The sequence below is a fragment of the Lactuca sativa genome, chromosome 5 (genome assembly GCF_002870075.4).
Source record: "Lactuca sativa cultivar Salinas chromosome 5, Lsat_Salinas_v11, whole genome shotgun sequence".
Lineage (NCBI taxonomy): Eukaryota > Viridiplantae > Streptophyta > Magnoliopsida > Asterales > Asteraceae > Lactuca > Lactuca sativa.
Genome location: NC_056627.2, coordinates 254121497 through 254134634, shown reverse-complemented (window position 1 = coordinate 254134634; position 13138 = coordinate 254121497).

Genomic DNA, 13138 nt, shown 5'->3' with positions numbered 1-13138 from the left:
AAATCATACTTCTTTCACCTCCTCCAATTATTCTCCCTAACCCACAAGTTCTTGAAAAGTTTAAGGTCACTCGGGCCCTATTGGCAAGGCAAGGTCTAGGTGTGGTCACATCTTGGAGATGTAGTCACATATTGACAAGCCGGGAGAGTTGGGTGTCAAAGTCTTGAGAAAGTTGGTGGTTCAATCACTTTCTAAGTCACATAGCGAGTTCCTTTGGGACACCTATGAAACAGGCTATGACAAGACCCTTAATGATCTTATCTATTTGTTAAGATCAACTTCCTTAAAACTTGATGGACATTGACAATAGTGACACAGGAAATCCCGGAAAGCATTCTCTTCCCAATGGAAAGGGATCGGCCATAGTCAACTCGGTTGACCAAATGGTAAAGAGAAAAGCTAAGTCTGTGATAGTCCCGTGTACCATTATCAAAGGGTCCATATGTTTATATTGCCAAAGGAAGGGGCATTGGTTGCGTAGCTGCCAAATTTACCTAAGGAAGTTAAAGTCAATAAGTTTGACTCTACTTCAGGTAAAGTCCACTATCTAACTCTGCTAAGTTTCGATTCTGAGATTCCTGATACATGATGTGACTGGGTCACATGGTGATATTTTAAGAATCAAAGAAAGGTGAAGAAACTTAAAGAAAGAATATGCCGAATCTGATGGCGTAGATGGATTTCTATCGCATAGTTTGAAGATCGGATTCTTGAGCTACTTCTTAGGAGTTATGAGATATTTCTTAGGAGTAGATAACAACAAGTTTTCATATGGATTGTAAGGATAAGTTTTTCCGCAAAGTTTTAAAATAAAAGAAAAATTTTGATTTTATTTATTTTAAAATATCCTTACAATGGCATTTGAGGAAAAATTGTTGCTTATATGATTCCATTAATAGCAAGAGTGGAAATATGAAATTGATTCTTTCATTTGTGGTAATGTCTAGATTTACCAAATAAGGAAAGATTCTCATCACCCAAGTTTCAGTTGGACCGGAACTTGGAATCATGCAAGTTGTATAGCATGATGAATGAGAACCTTCAAGTATTGGAAAATTAAGACTAATTACTTGCTCACATGGATGTGTGAGTTAAGTGAAGGACTAAGGGATCGAGTACACATTCTTGTGCACTGGTCAAGTCCACCACAAAAGATCGATAACATTATTCGTCATAATTTACTAAAGCCTAGTAAATATGGTTATACTTACAAGCTTAAGTGTAATTCTGAGACATTGGAAAAGGTTCCAATGTATGGCAGAGCGAATAAGAAGAATCAAATTAGGCAGAAGGATAAAAGTTTCTCAAATCTGAAAAGATGGGAGAGTACTTTAGTATCAGTTTTGTGATCATCTTAATGATTAAGAAACCATATCAAAATTAGTTCTCTAAGGAAAATCTTAGTGCATTCTTGTGACTAAGAAGAGGAACTTGAATCGTTGAAATGGTTAAATCAAGAAGATGAGTCATACTTCGTTCCAATACAAGTCTTAGAGTCATACTCCAAGATTGTAACTTGAGTGACATGTCTCAAAGAAGGTTTAAAACACTTGTCAAATATAAGAGTAAAAGTTTTCTACTCTTGTACATTTGAAATTGGTAAGTTGTGATGTTTTGGATAAAACAAAGACCAACTTAGGCTAATTGTGTGAAGTGTTTGTCTTGGTTAGAATCCACACTATCTCTTGGATGTTTGAAAAGGGAGTCTTATAGGTCAAGAGGATAGTGGGAGTCTTTAAAGTCTCAAGAACTAATCAAGAATAGAACCTGAAGTTCTTCACTAGCACACGACTTACGGTTTATAACCTATCGTGTTGACATATTCTGTGCCCATTTGTCACACCCCCGAACCAGACGGCGGAAACGTCCGGGGGCTGTCGTGACTCAATTGCATACCATAACATTGAATATATATGAAACATAACAACATTCGTCACCATTCATTACATAGTACAACCAGTAGTGTTTACATGTCATACATTGTTTAAAACATTACATTCCCAAAAATTAATTTGTTCCATTCATTCAAAAATAAACTGCAACCGTCACTGAATATGATTTCCCTTGATTCACTGGTTCCCTGAGAATACAAGTATTTTGAAAAACGTCAACATATGAAATGTTGGTGAGTTCATAAGTAGTGTTTGAAATCGAATGTTTGTATTGCTTGAAAAACCACCAGAAAATCCGATATTTTCTGAAAAGAAAAGCTTTTGAAAACGTTTGTGAAGATCCATAGGTATGCTTGTTTGTTTCTATACTTGTAAAAAAAATATATTCATTGAATATGTATGCTTTTCAAATCTGTATATATTGAAATCCCTAGGAAAACCCGACGTTCTCCTAGTTCCTTGAGTTACATGAAGTTACATTGAAACCGTTGCATAGCGTATAGTGTCAGTCCCAGGCGACGTTGGAAGGTTCTCGAGCAGGATTATTTACTACAAACCCGCGTTACACAAACGCTCCGTTTATAGATATACTAACGAACCCGAAGGCGTCGTCAGTACTAATCGCGTTATCCAATCGCCCGGACAAGGTGTAGTCCCACATCCGAAGAGAAAGAGGTCACGAAGACCCCGGTGACTCCATTAACCGGTTGGGGAAAATATGCGTGCGAGGGGTCCCCGACCCGCCTCGTAAAATATGCAGACTCTTCTAGCAATACCAAGGACCCTTGGGGACCAGTGGTACAAGCCATTGAAAGTCACTCTACGTTGTGCCAAGTCGGTGAAACTCAACACTTCGTAGAAAATATGTGTCTTCGGGCCTTAAGATCAGGTCATTGGGCTAGCTAGGCCCAACAAGCAAGATTTTACACTTTTGGGGCCCGAAGATGGTGCGTAGACGTCTGTGCACACTCATATGTATATGTATTACCAAACGTTATTTGTATGAATCGTAGTATCGAAGAGTTAGTAGTTGTAGATTTCCATTGGCTCGAGACCGAGCCAATTCGTTTAACAACGGCTTTTGGTATTGTAATGAGTTGTATTTCGTCGATAGTCGCGGTGTCATTATTTGATCAAATTGTACATATTGAATTAGCCTTGAAATATTTCTGTTTTCAGCCCCTCATTATTTGTAAAATTTACATTTTCAACCATTTTTATGTAATATTTCCCGGTTTGGTCCTTAAACTATTTTTCTTGACATTTTAACACCAAAAATTATTGAAATTAATATTTTCCAGCATATTTTTCATAGAAAACAGTTTAAGTCCCTGAAAATGCAGTTTTTCTCGGTTTTAGCCCTTCTTTTCGCAATTTTGACAATTTTGCCCCAAATTGGAAAATTTTTGCAACTTTGGTCCTTTTTAAATTTAAAAAGCATTTTAAACCTTTGAAAAGGATTTGGGACACTTATAGTCCACTGTTTTACAGAAATTCACAGTTTTGGCCCTCCAAAACAGAAAAATTCGCATAATGGGCCTCCTTGGGCCGAAATTTTCATTTTTAGCCCAATAAGCTTGAAATTTATGTTTTTAATCCTCTAATTGAATATAATTCCAGAAATAGTTTTATGGAAACTGTTTTGGCACATTTCATCCATCAGAATCTGTGAAATGTCAATTTGGGCCCTTAATTTTGTATTTTTCACATTTTTGGCCCAAAATGTGTGTTTTTAGCTTAAAGAAAATTGTTACTAACCACTTAGCTATTTTTCTTGTATCACTTTATATGTAGAAATATATTTGAAGCTAAAATCATAAAACATAAGTTATATCTTGGTTTTGAGGGGTTTAATGGCTAGATCCAACATTAAAACACATAAAAGCATACATATAAGCATGGAAATCATACAAGGCATACAAAACACATATAGATCTACACTTTCACTTGTATTCCCCCCCCCCCCCCCCACAAAACTCATAAAAATAGAAAATAGGGGGTATGAAGCTCACCTTGGGGGGTAGTTTCGGTTCTTGAAGAAAGATTGGAAGAAATGAAGTGATTTTTGGCCTTTGCACTCCTTGATGAACTTTTCGAGATTATGGGGGTTTCTAGAGTGCAAGATCATGATTTTTGCATGGATTAGGAAGAGATGTTTGATAAATAAGGAATACAAGTTATAGATCCAAGCAAAACCTTACCTTAGATGATGATTTTTGTGGAAGAACCTTCTTGAATGCTTCCTAATTTTCGAGATTTTGGATGGAGGGGAAGAGTTGTTCTTGAGTGATCTAGAGAGGATTTGAGAGATTTTTGAGTGTGTGTGTGGGTGTATGGCCGAGAGTGAGAGAGGAGAGAAGAAGAAATGATATTTGAGGTGATGTTTGCATGGAGATATGGGTTTCTTGCATGGAAGTCCTTTGGTTAATAGTGAGGTGGCATGAGAAAGTCAAACCTTTCTCTTGGGCTTGATTTGGGCCGAAAATGTTGGAGGAAAAAGAGAATGTTTGGGCTTTAAATACTTAAGCCCAATTTTCATGGTTAAGTTGAGTGATTTTTGGTCCAAATAAATTTAAAGGTGATTTTTTTTATGACTAGTTAGGGTCAAATTAGGTTAATTATGGTTCATAGTCATTAATTTATTTCATTCTAGGCCCCCTTATGACCCAAAATGTTGAAATAAATAAGAGTGGGTCCAATTAGAGCCCAATTAGGGTTCTAAGCCCATGATAGTCCAATTGGAAGCTTATTGGTCCATTTGGATCCAATAAGGAAGTTCTAGTCCAAAATAGACTTAACAAGCACTTCTAGGGTTTTCCAATTGTTTGATGACTACTTGTAGTACTTGTGTAATGTATTTACTTGAAGTTTTTGATTCACATTAACTTGAATGTATAGATTACATGGCTCAAAATTTACAGTTGTGACACCATTCCAGTTAAAGTTGGCTTTGCATATGAGTTCTTAGAGTTCTCAATTTGTTGCACAACAACTTGGAAGCAATGGAAGGCCCTTGAGCTGTCAGGTGGCAAGAAATTAAGATTGAGTTCAGTCCATATGAGTTTGAATTTGTCATTATCCCTGTCTTGTGACTATGGTTTTGATAATTCACATGGATAAGAACACATACACCATTAAATCTAAGTGTCATAAGGTTTCTCTCCAATTCATGAAAATGATGGTGAGGAAACGCTTTCACTAAGTAGAATTTAGCTAGATAGCAATTGTGATATTTGCATTCTCAAAGTCGTTAGTGGAGCGTGTGTGGTTTACCGGCACACTAACCTGGACTTGTGAGAAGTAGCAAAAAGGTCTAACCATTATGATTACGGCATCCCTCTTCATAATTGTTTAGACACACAAGTGTGCTATCTAAGGGAAGGTGTATGCTTTTGATTAAGTTTTATCAAAACAATCTAGTATCAGAAATCTGAACTTTAGTAAGAAAGTCAGCTGATTTTTGAGTACATGTCAAAGCTAGTGGAAGCATAAGTGTTATGCTAATAATCATCATGTTAGTGGGAGCATGATAATTATGATGAGTATTGCAAGCTAGCAATGTTAATTATAGAAAACAAAAGTTTCAATTGGGAAAGAGTTGTTTTGCTATAATTAAGGGAAAGGAAATTATACTTCATCTCAAATCTATAGGCTTAGATCGTGAGGTTTTAATCATTTAGTCAAGGATATATATATGAATTTCATGTTGGAATGGCTCAACATAAGGCAATTCTGTATATGGGTCCATTTTTGCGTTCTAAAATTCGATTATGATTACGACATCCCTTTTCATAATCTGAATTATGAGAACTTGGCAAATTGAAATGGTAATAGTATAGCAAAAGACTGGTTTAGTCTTTATGTGAGACATCATGAATCGTGTCCCATATGCTTCGGATATAAGATCGATTACATGTGCTATATTCATCCGTTCTAAAATTTTCCAAATGCCTGGGGCATCAAGAAGGGAAAAGGTTTAGAACTGGATATGACTAAAATGATTAAACAATTGTCGAGGACAATCTAAGGTTTACCAAATATTGGTTGCTCAAGGACAGTTGGAAGTATAGTAATAATTCTGGAAGGACCATATTGACATAATCTGTAAGGAGTCAACTCTTGTTCAGAAGTGATAGTCAAAATGGAATATGGAAATGTTTCAAAGTTAGAAATTATTTAATCTGTGTAAGATTAGGAAACTTAATGCAAGAAGGATGTTTCCAAGGAGCTGATCTCCTTTGGAATACTCTGTAATGATTGTTGTCAAGTCTTTCTGACTTTGTGCATAATCATTACAAGGGGATCAATGCATATAAGTTTAGAATCTAACAGATTTCAATAAATGACATGAATTTGGAATTCTTGTATTTGTAGTAAGGATTTGGGAGTGTGAAAAGAGAATCATTGAAGTTATGTTCAATGGATCTAGTTCACAAAGTAAAGATCATAGACAAACATAGTATGCATACTTGGTGTATGGCATGACTAGTGTTTAGAAAAACATAGTGTACATGCTTGGAGCATGGGACAACTATTGTTTTAAATTCAAGAATAAAGTTGATAGCTGAAACAGTATACAATGAATAATGTGTAATCATATGGTGATAAATAAAAGGTGTTTTATTTATGTTCATAGGGTTTGATACCATATTGGATTCAATTATTATTGTGTTTCACTTTGCATGTTTTGACTTCCCGAATAAACTAGGTTATTCTTCCGGAATGACTAAGTTATTCAAACCATCCACAGTCGGTCATATGTAGGAAGTAGATATGAATTAAGACTGTCATGGGTTGGCTTGTAGAGATCTAAGGTGTTGGACAAAGGGCTACAACACTCATGAGTGCTCATAAGTTCTGAGTATTGGATTCAACCCACGCTCATTGGAATCACTTCATGGATTTTATCACGAGTGATCATGAGACGATAATATCTTATATTCTTCAAACCTAGAGATATGAGTTGTTACTATGAGTTGGTTGTACATTGATTGCACGAAAACGCATTTGGTAACTCGGTGCTATAAAACGTGCCTTTGTGTATGATTCAACAAGTAGTAGAACAAGCCATATGAGTCGAAGTTTATCCATTCCTTTTACCTTCGGGATAAAAGCGATATCTGTGGGCCCCACGATGATTTGATGATGACAAATGGAAGTGTTCGGCCGGGCCAGGACTGATTTGATTTGTTCAATTAGTCAGTCATCATAAATCGGAAATCGGGAAACAACAAATGGACAGAGAGAATGATTATAATCCATGTCTCAGTCCATATGATATCTAGAATGGAGGAATATATGATCCCTTATCTAATGGACAAGTTCGTTGACATGATCAGAGTTCGACAGCGGCTTTAAGAGCTACGATTGCCAGTTAGGTTTGAAGTCATACGCAATAATAGTTTTAGACTTATCCAAGTGGGAGACTGTTGGATTAATGTCTAAGTCCATAACTATATTTGCTATGTACTTGACCCGACCCGGCATGGTCCATTTGGGTTGCACTTTACCGACACAATTTATATGGATAATCTTTTGAGAATAGTATGTTTATGATTAATATTAATATATTATAAGTTCTAATATATTAATATGGAATCATATTATTTAATTAGTATTGATCAAGAATTAATTTATAATTAATTAAGTGATCAAAAGGAACTAATTAAATATGGACTCTTACATATATGGAATGGGCCAAGTTCATTTAGGTTGGGCTAAGCTTTCATGGATAGTCCATGGAGTGTTTAACCCATGGATCATATGAAATGAAAGGTCATGGGTTTAACCCTAGTCTCTATACTATATAAAGATGTCCTTGGTTGGTGAAAGGGGCACTAGTGTGGATACACTAAGAAGGGCTAGCCAATTTCACTAGAGAGAACCAAGTATCCATATTCTCTAAAGTATTCCAAGGTGTCTTGGTGATTTGTGATTCCACTTGAGGCTTCCACACTATTGGGGCTAAGCTCTTAAAGCTTCATGAAGACTTTCTACACCAAAGTGGTATGTATTCTATCTTGCTATAGTCATTGTTTTGTATGCTAGATTAGGATAATACCTTGGAAGTTCTTATTTGTATGTATAATAGAGAAAACATAGATCCAAGGTATTTAGGGTTGCATGTACACTTAGGAGTGTTAGAATGCTCAAAACCCAACAAAACATACTATCAGACATATTTGGGGTGTTCGAACTACACTTCAGTCCTAACAACCGAACTTGGGGACTATTCCCCTCCTACTACCACTATCACATATAACATATCATGCCAGCATATAAACATATCATCACATACTGTCAGACATATCTGGGGTGTCTGGCCTACCCTTCGGTCCTAAAAACCGAACTCTACTACTATCACATATAACATATCATGCTAGCATATAAACATATCAGGTAGTAGCAAACCTAGATGATATCACAAAGACAATCATCTAACATACAACTCCTACTGGTGGGCCGACATTGTGGCCGTAGACCCACCACTACTGGAAGGTAACTCACCTCACACTGCTGAAGTTCCGAAGACACAAACCCACACTTGCTGAAGTCCCGCAGACTCAACCCCAGCTGTTGGATAACATATTCCCGAACTATCAACACCAAAATAACACCCAATTAATAATTGGGTCCCAACACATAACCATAATACATACTTGGATAATTACAACATTACCCCAAGCTTGACTTATTTAAGCCCAAGGCCCAAAGCCAACTAGGAATCAAAGCCCAACATATGGCCCAACTTTCCAAATTGGGCCCAAGCCTATACATGGTCTTATTCTAAGGCCCAACATTATATAATCATTAAGGCCCATCTATGGCCTAATTTTTCAAATTGGGCTCAACCTCTTACAAGGGCCTTACCCTAGGCCCATTAAATTATTTTATTCCATATGATTATTCTTGGATGGCCCATTAATAATCCAATCATCAAGGCCCAAATGAAATTAGGGTTTTACGTAAAATGATGATTAGGGTTAAGTTTCCTACTTAACCCATTAAGGAATTCCTCTAAGGACTTAATCCATTAAGTCCAATATCGCTTAGATTAATCTTGCCAATGTTTACGATTTAATATTTCAAGTTATTAAATAATTCCCGTGTGTCCCGACTAATTCCCCAAATTAGGGTTTTATTGAAAACCCTAATTAGTGTTTCCAACCCATATACTAGCCCATTTATTAATATGTTGGACTCTTAGGTTATTTAGGGCTTTATTGGGCCAATTAGAGTCCATTAGACTAATTAGGGTTTTCACTAAGCCCATTTGGCTTCATTAGGCCCATTAGGCTAACAAGGCCCATTAGGGTTTCAACCTTCCCCAACCGAGTCAGCTCACAAGACAAGCACACCGCCACCCGACATGGCAGCCGGTGGCGGCAGAAGGCGGCAGCCACCACCTTAAGGTCGTGGTTTCCAATTTCTTCTATTATTTCATTTCCAAATTACAATTACAACCCAAGAAATAAACACACTAAACGGAATAAACACACACACAGCCACCCTATGGTGGTCGGTGGTGGCAGAAGTGGTGGCGGTGGGTTTTCTGACCAAGATCGCTCCAATAATCCTCACAATACAACAACTACATGAACACTCGACTACATACCCATGAAATAACGCACACTACTCGGACTTGAAGCAGTAGCGCACTCGAACTCATGAGAAACACGAACATGACATTGGCGGCAGCACGACGTGGTGGCAACGGCGGCACGTATGACGTCAAACAGCTCGAGGGAAACGAAAATACGAGATGAGGTTGATCTTACCAGGGGATTATGGTTGCTCGCAACCTTCTCTTCGTCGTTAACAGCTCCAACTTCAATCTCGATAGTCCTCTTGGCCGTTCACGATGTCACCGGCAAAAGAACTGTGGTGGTCGGCTCGGGCTCGCAACCCCCTTGGCTTCGTCGGCAAGGAGATCGATGGCGGCTGGAAGGTATCTCATGGTGGCAGCTAGTGAAGCATTAGGGTTAGGCGTGCTTAGAGGAAGACGGGAGGGAAGGGAATGACGGGTTTAAGTCTCGTGTTCCTTTCAAACGTATGCTTACTTAACACATTTAGTCCTTCCTCATGCAATGTTTCCCAATTCAAGGTTGTAATTTACAAAACAGCCCCCAACCTTCAAGATTCATAACAATTCAAGTCCTAGAAGTTACCATATAGCCCCTCCATGACAAATCCTTTTCAAAATAAGTCCCATAAATGACCAAACAACACCCAATATCTTAATTATGACATAATCAGCCCTTCCACCTCATTTTCTTTTAAATTAAATCCAAATAATTACCACGAAGCTCCTGTCTTTATAAATAATTAGAAACTGAGTCCGGAACTCACACTTTTAACCTCTGACTTCTAAAATTATAACAATTAGCTCTTCGAGACCAACCTTTGATATATAATTATTTATTTTAGGGCTTCTATTCGTTCATTATTTTATTCATTTAACTAGTAAATAAACAGGTGTTACATATGATCTCAAAAGCACCTGGTAGAAGATAAGTTCTTGGTAAGGTTAGGACGTTATGTTGACTTTATTGACATCGAAGAGTTCTCAATGCACGAACTCGATGTGATCTTCAAGGAGTTAGGATATGGTAGACATGATTGTATTTACTACCACTATTGCATTCCTAAGACCGACTTTGATTGTGAACTCCTACCTTTAGGTAATGACCATGAGGAAGAAGAGATGGAAGTAATTGATGAAGAATAATTTGAGTTTTCTGGTTATGAAGAGGATAAACGAGCAAGGTTGTTGAAAGAGTTGACTTGGTCAAAATGTTGTTCATATGGTAAGGTGCATGGGAAATTTATGGTGGTTCAAACTTTTCAAACAAAGAAGGAAGTCACAGGCTTGGTAAAGGAACATGCTTTATAGACTCAGAGGGACCTACACATAGAAAATAATGATAAGATAAGGGTAAGGGTAAGGGTAGTGTGTAAAGGTGTTACGTCAGAATTTAACTCTAGTGTGTTGTTGGGGTGTAATAAAGGTAAGGGTAGTTCTGTAAATAAAGAAAAGGGATCTTGTCCTAGGGTTTTGTTGGTTTCTAGGCCATCAGACTTTGATATTTGGACTGTGAATGTTTATGAAGAAACATTACTGCTTGCGTACAAGAGATGTTAACAGTTGCACCCAGATCTTCATAGCTAATAAAATTGCTTCACAAATAGAGATGAACCCTATTTGTCCAACACATGCTTTACAAGAGGAGTTTCAGACGAAATATAGTGTTGGGGTTTCAAAAAGAAAAAAATTTAGAGCAAGGGCCATAGTTCAACATCAACTACATGGGGACTATGAGAAGCAATACTCGATTCTTAGGAAATTATGTCTTGGAGCTACAAACAACAAAAACTGGGATGACAGTCAAGATACAGGTTGAAAGTCAGCCAAACATTAATTTGAAAACTACAAAATTCTAAAGAATTTATGTTTGTCTTGGTGCATTGAAACATGGTTTCAAGGAATCTCAAAGGGAAATACTTGGACTTGATGGGTTATTCATGGAAAGACCTTACCCAGGCCACATCTTAATTACAGCGGTGTTAACTCAAACAATGGTATGTTCGCGTTTGCATATGCAGTTGTTGAAGCAGAGAAATTGAAGTCATAGTCATGGTTTTTAGAATGTTTGGGTGATGATCTAGACCTACCCACAAGAGCCAACTTTACCTTCATTTCAGATCAAGGCCAGTGATAGGCAGGGGCTATATGGGCATGTGCACAGGGCCAATTTTTTTCAAGGGCCCGTATACAAGTTTGCAAACTGTGACCTTCGTATGTCAATTGCCACTGTTTTTGTACATGCCCACCATATCACCACCACCACAAAGAAGTTGTATCGCAATCATCGATTACCACCACCATCAATTCACTATTACCATTGCATAATTAGGTTAGGGTTCTTGAAATTTTAAACCTTAGGTCTTTGCTAGACATTTTATTTGTGAGTTTTTTAAACCCTGGCTCCCTTGAACTAGGTTTAATTAAAAAGACAATGAAGAACAATATTTTTACAGGGAAGAGAGATCAATGGTGGGGAGATATATGTTTTGGGAGGTTTCCAACCATCTTCACAGGTTCATAATTTAAATATTTAATAAAAAGTTGATCATAAATTTGGATCAAATCGTGATTAATGATACATCAAATTTGTAAGAGTATTCTTTGCATTGGTAATGGATTTGGAGCTATTAGCCTGAAGAATAATTTGCAGCTTTTTTTCAGTGGAAAGAATATATGATGATTTAATGCTAACAGATTTGTGTTTAGATAATTGAGATGATATGATGATAAAAATTACAAGTTTTTAAAAAAATTTGGCACTTGGTAATGTATCAAGCCTTATGTAATATTTGTTTATGTATTGTTTTGTTTATGTGTGTATGTGTGTTCTTTGATTATGGCCCTTCTAGACAATGTAATGATCTCTTCAATTGTGATTGTTTTCGGCAGTTGAATTCTTACAAACAAGGCCATCAAAGTATTAAACAATTGCTTTAAATGGAGATATATGCTACTGGAGACACATGTATTTAACCAAAAGCAAGCTATATTTTGTAACAAAATTTTAAGTACATTTTAAGCTAGAATTTTGACAGCATTTTAAACCCGATTTTTATAGCATTTTAAGCTTTTTTACAACATTTAATCTGTTTTTTCAACATTAAAACAAACCTTTAAACTTTCTATTTTTTTCAGCCTAAAAACTATGTTTTTTCAATCTTTAAAATCTATGTCAACAACCATTATCTATCCTATGGCATCATGATTGTTTCTTGAAATTTTTTTGAAAATATGATAGAGTATGCTGACTAGCTCATGGGCAAATTGCAACAAATAGTAATATACTTTCACTTCATTTCTCTTTTGGTCATTAGACTTTAAAATTCATTTTTAAAAAATTTATTGCTATAAAGTTTATCTTCGTTTAAAAAAACTTAGCTTATATAAATTTAATTTGTTACACGTTAAGGCCTAAGGGCCTTTTTTTCGGCTCAGCCTGGGCATTTGAATCCTCAGGACCGGCTATGTTTCAGGTAGATAGAATGTACCCTTTCTATACTCTGTTTTTGTTATAATATATGTTTTTTATGGATGTATTATAATACTCTATATTGTTATTTAGAGGTTATTACCAGCTATTGCAAAAATCTTCCCATGTGTTGAGCAAAGGTTTTTGTCTTAGACACATACATGAAAACATGAAACTAAAGTATAGAGGTAA